Source organism: Penaeus japonicus, unplaced genomic scaffold (genome assembly GCF_977035675.1).
Source record: "Penaeus japonicus unplaced genomic scaffold, GWHDUDI00000001_assembly GWHDUDI00000039, whole genome shotgun sequence".
NCBI classification, from domain to species: domain Eukaryota; kingdom Metazoa; phylum Arthropoda; class Malacostraca; order Decapoda; family Penaeidae; genus Penaeus; species Penaeus japonicus.
This window is the reverse complement of record NW_028234441.1, coordinates 5,742,702-5,747,701: the sequence shown is the minus strand read 5'-3', so window position 1 is coordinate 5,747,701 and position 5,000 is coordinate 5,742,702. Positions and strand designations below refer to the sequence as shown.

Genomic DNA, 5,000 nt, shown 5'->3' with positions numbered 1-5,000 from the left:
TCTTCCCTCCTCGTCTTGCCATGCTTTCATAGCATGGCAAGGCTGCTGCTCGTGTGTGTGTGTGTGTGTGTGTGTGTGTGTGTGTGTGTGTGTGTGTGATTTAAAAGAGACCAATTAAAAGCTCTAATGATCCCCGGCGGCCGCGATAGACCTGTTCCCGACCAAGGCGTAGCGAACCGACGTGCAAGGTCGGTTCTACTTTCGCCCGGCGACTGGAATGGCGCATTGCGAATTCTATTAGTTAGGCTGCCGCTGTTGCGCTGTTGCCGGTCGGTAAATTGGTTCAGTGTTTCATGTGGGTCGTATTCCGCTGCGCTAATAGGCTGGTGCTTCGTTTCGGGGGAGCCATGCGCGCGTCTCTTGTTTATTTCGGTGGGTGCAGTTGGAATGTTGTTGATGTCCGGCGGTTTACATCTTTTATATTGTATTACCAACATCCGTCTCTATGTCTCCCCTCCCCCCTCCTCTCTCTCTCTCTCTCTCTCTCTCTCTCTCTCTCTCTCTCTCTCTCTCTCTCTCTCTCTCTCTCTCTCTCTCTCTCTCTCTCTCTCTCTCTCTCTCACTCTCTCTCTCTATTTATCTATCTGTCTCTGTCTCTATGCCCTCCCTTTCTCTCGATTTTGTTTTAGTTCAAGAATTTTGCCATAACACCAGGTTGCAAATGAGCGATGCTTCAGCCGAAATTCCAAGCGCATTTTGCATCGAGCTTTGACGACTCTCTTGCAATGTTCCGGTAAATTGCCGGCTCAAGTTTTCGTAATGCACGAGTGATTGCCGCTGCAGATTTTAGATAGGCGGCTGTTATGATTACACTCCGAGCGATTGCGTCAAAGATCCACATTTTCGGATTCGTTGGGGATTTTGCTAAATATGGAGGGTTTTTATAGGGTATAAGATTTTTTTTTCATTTATTTGCTTATTTCTTTATTCAATTTATTTATTTCATGCAATATATTCCGATTATCTGCTTTTCCCTGTTTCTCGATTCTTCCATTGGTAGTCAGATTCCCAGGTTTTCTCTCTCGCCTGTTGCATTGGGCGAACGGTGTGCAACAATAACCCCGTTGCTTGCATGATGAGAGGGGAGACTAAGGGGAGGGGGAGGACCAAGGCCACGGGGGGATAATGACCTTTAGGTTTTGCGTTTTTTTTCTTCTTTCTTTTTTTTCTTTTTTTTGTCATGATTCGCGCATTACTTTGTCTCTCATGACCCATTCTTGCTTTTCGGATTGTTAATGGGATGTGTGTTTGTCGTGTGGATGAGGCCGTATCATGTATGCGTCTGTCTGCTCTTTAAGGAAGGGATGGAATAGTGGGAGAGTAGGAAGGATAAAGGGAGAGAAGGAAAAGGTGAAGAAAGAATTGATTGATGGATATGTTTATGTATATATGTGTGTGTGTATGTGTATGCGTGCGTACGTGTGTGTTTGTGTGTGTGTGTGTGTGTATGTATGTGTGTGTGTGTGTATGTATGTGTATGTGTGTATGTGTGCGTGCGCACGTGTTTGTGTGTGTGTAATATGCATTCTGTATATACAGTTTTGTCTCTTGTCAACATTTCCGTCACAGGCCTCATGACAAGACATGATAATGCTATTCCACGTAATTACAGTAACCTGAGTTAATTATGTCTCATTCCCTATCCCCTCCTCCCTACCCTCCACCCCAGCTCTTTTACCTTGTTCCCCCTTTCCCCTCTCTTCCTCATCTGCACCCCACCCCCCATGTGCTATCTGCCTCCACTCTCCTCTTGCCCGCATTCCTTATTCTTCCCTACCTCTCCCTATCTCTTTCCCACCTCGTTCCCACTTCCCTCACCTCCATTCCCTCCTCCTTCCTTACCTTCATCCCCCTATCCCCCCTCATCTTTACCCCCCCTCCCTTCGCCATCACCCCCTCCCCCATATCACAATCCCGGCCGTGACCTGCCCTCCGGCCTGCGATGTGCATGATGGACGTTAATGAAATTTCCAGCAGGGCGAACCTGTCAGTTTCCACTAGCGATCTCTGCCGCACTCCTGTGCTGCCCTCTGTACCTCTATGTCTGTTCCCTCCCTTTTCCGCTCTGCCATCTATGTCTCTATATCTCTGCCTCTTTTCCCCTTTTCCCAGTTTCCTTACTACCCTTTATGCTTTTATGTTTCTTCCCCTCTTTTCCTCCCTTCTCCATTCTTACATTTTCCTCTCTTTTCCCCTATTTCCCATCTTCCCTCTCTTTTTCCGTTTCCCTTAATCCTCTCTTCTCCCTTTCCCCTTTTCCACTCTGCCTTCTATACCTCTTCCCATCCTCCTCTCGTCTCCCTTTTCCCCTCTTTGTTTCTCCCCCTCTCCTCTTTCTATCATTTCTTCCTCAGTTGTCTCATGTTGTTTTCTTTCCTTCCCATTTCTCTTTTCATATTTTTGTTTATCTTTTCGTTTTTGGCTCCCCGCTTTCTCTTTTCTTACATCTTACATTTTATATTACATTGTTTTGTTTGTTTATTTTCCTTTTTTTCTTTTTTTTCCTATTTCCATCCCCTCTTATTCCCTCTATTGGTTCTCTCTCTTTCTGTTCCTGATTTTTTTATTGATATCTCAGGGATGTTTTTTCCTCTGTCCCTTATGTCATTTAAACGTCTGTTTTTTATGTTTTTTTATGAGAGAGAGAGAGAGAGAGAGAGAGGGAGGGAGAGAGGGAGAGGGAGAGGGAGAGGGAGAGGGAGAGGGAGAAGGAGAGGGAGAGGGAGAGGGAGAGAGAGAGAGAGAGAGAGAGAGAGAGAGAGAGAGAGAGAGAGAGAGAGAGAGAGAGAGAGAGAGAGAGAGAGAGAGAGAGAGAGAGAGAGAGAGAGAGAGAGGGAGAGAGAGAGAGAGAGAGAGAGACAGAGCAAGAGACATATAAAGAAAGAAAGAGAGAGATAGAGACAGAGCTGGAGACATAGAAAGAGATAGAGACAGAGCAGGGAACATAGAAAGAAAGAGAGAGATAGAGAGACAGAGCTAGAGATAGAAAGAATGAGAGAGATAGAGACAGAGCTGGAGACATAGAAAGAAAGAAAGAAAGAGAGAGACAGAGCTAGAGACAGAAAGAAAGAGAGAGATAAAGACAGAGCTTGAGACATAAAAAGAAAGAGAGAGAGAGCTCCATGAGCGATTGAGAGAAATTTATGAAGCAACAAAAAACGAAATTGATGATAATGGCGATGATGGACGAGGAGGATCAGCAGCAGGTGATGATGATGATGATGATGATGATGAGGGAGAAGGGGAGGGGTTTAGGGCGAGGTGGCGTAATGATGGAGAGGATGATGGAGTTGTGGTCACTGAATTACATTATTGTAATGACGAGAGAGATTGTGTTTATGTGTTTGTGTGTTTGTGTTTGTTTGTCTCCATCCCCCTATTTTTATGTCCGTTTGTGTTAGTATTTGTCGACACATTGCCCATTCCATCATCACGATAATGATCCCGAGCCAAACGACACATCCGTCCAAGACACAGCAACCTATACTTGCCCTTCGCCCGCCCGCGAGGACACGGGTATCGCGATAAAAGTGAAAGACCAATGAAAGAGAAAGACCGATCGCGATCACCGCCGTAATTACTCAGCGGTGGGTCGGCGCTGACGAATCTCTTTATGCGAAAGCAAAGGGTAATGGCAGGGAAGGCGAAGAGAGAGAGAGAGAGAGAAAAAGAGGGATTGAGAGAGAGGGAGAGGAAAATAAAAGAAAGATGGAGGGATACAGAGAAAGAAAAAAAGGATGAAGGAATACAGGGAAAAAAAGAGAGAGAAAGAAATAAAGGAGTGATAGAGAGAAAGAGAAAGAAAGAGGGTGAAGGAGAGAGAGAGATGATTACGCGCCTACGGATTAAACTTCCCGCCCAGTGAACCGCGTATCATTCGCTGTAATCCACTTAGTCTCTTCCTTCCCCTCCCCCTCCCCTCTCCTCCCCCTTTCCCCTCCCTTCTCTTCCTCCCCTTTCCCCTTCCCCTTCCCCTCCTCTTCCCCTCTCCTCTCCTCCCCCTCCTCTCTTCCTCCTCACTTTCTTTAATTAAGTATAAGGTGAAAGTTTTCATGGGCTTGGTACGGGAAATAGGTAGCGAACATGTTTAGGTAAGCGCGTCGAAGTTAGTGTTAGAATCACGCCCCTTTTTGTTTTTTTAGTACTTAACTAAGAGGAAAATTAACATTATTTCAGGTGTTGTTTTCTGTCTGCTGCTGCTGCTGCTGCTTCCTTCTCCTCCTCCTCCTCCTCCTCCTCCTCCTCCTCTTCCTCCTCCTCTTCCTCCTCCTCCTCCTCCTCTTCCTCTTCCTCTTGCTGCTACTTTTCCTTCTGTAGTCCTCCATCAAGTACTACTACTACTACTACTTCTCTCTCTCTCTCTCTCTCTCTCTCTCTCTCTCTCTCTCTCTCTCTCTCTCTCTCTCTCTCTCTCTCTCTCTCTCTCTCTCTCTCTCTCTCTCTCTCTCTCTCTCTCTCTCTCTCTTTCTCTCTCTCTCTCTCCTTATCTCACTCCCCGACACTGACACTCTCTTTCCATCTCCCCCCCCCCCCTGTCACTCTTTCTCATCTCGCTCCATCGATTAAACCGTTACCTCCCCCTCTTTCCCCCTCCCCTCCCCTCTCCCCTCCCCTCCTCTCCCCCGCCCCATGAAAGTTTAGCGATCTGGGGCCTTTAAGCCACTCGAAGTCTCGTTACTGCTTGCTCGACTCCTGAGCTAAACCTCGGACGGACACGTGGAACGGCCTCATTGTGTTTGTTTCGTTGTTGCTACTAGGATTGTTGTTGATTTTATTTGTTTGTGGCGTGGCGTTGTGTTGATTGTGTTTTTTGTTTGTCTATTTTTTTAGGGAGGGGTGGGAGCTTTTGTTTCCACGCTCTACACGCTCTATTCTTTACTTTTTCTTTCTATTTACTCTTCTTTTTACCCAACATTCATTTGCCTGTAGGTTGGTTGGTCGGTTAGTAGGCAGGCAGGAAGAGAAGCAGGCAGGCAGGCAGGTAGGCACGCAGGCAGGTA

The 5,000-nt window shown here is 46.5% G+C and overlaps 2 protein-coding genes across 6 annotated transcripts in view; one reads left to right on the top strand and one right to left on the bottom strand.

Moving 5' to 3' along the window:
* The window catches only part of LOC122254247 (TBC1 domain family member 2B), a 253,926-nt gene that overhangs the window by 52,573 nt on the left and 196,353 nt on the right, over positions 1 to 5,000 (top strand). The gene's annotated exons all lie outside the window — the stretch shown is intronic.
* LOC147466959 (uncharacterized) overlaps positions 1 to 5,000 on the bottom strand; it is a 195,563-nt gene that overhangs the window by 32,414 nt on the left and 158,149 nt on the right. The gene's annotated exons all lie outside the window — the stretch shown is intronic.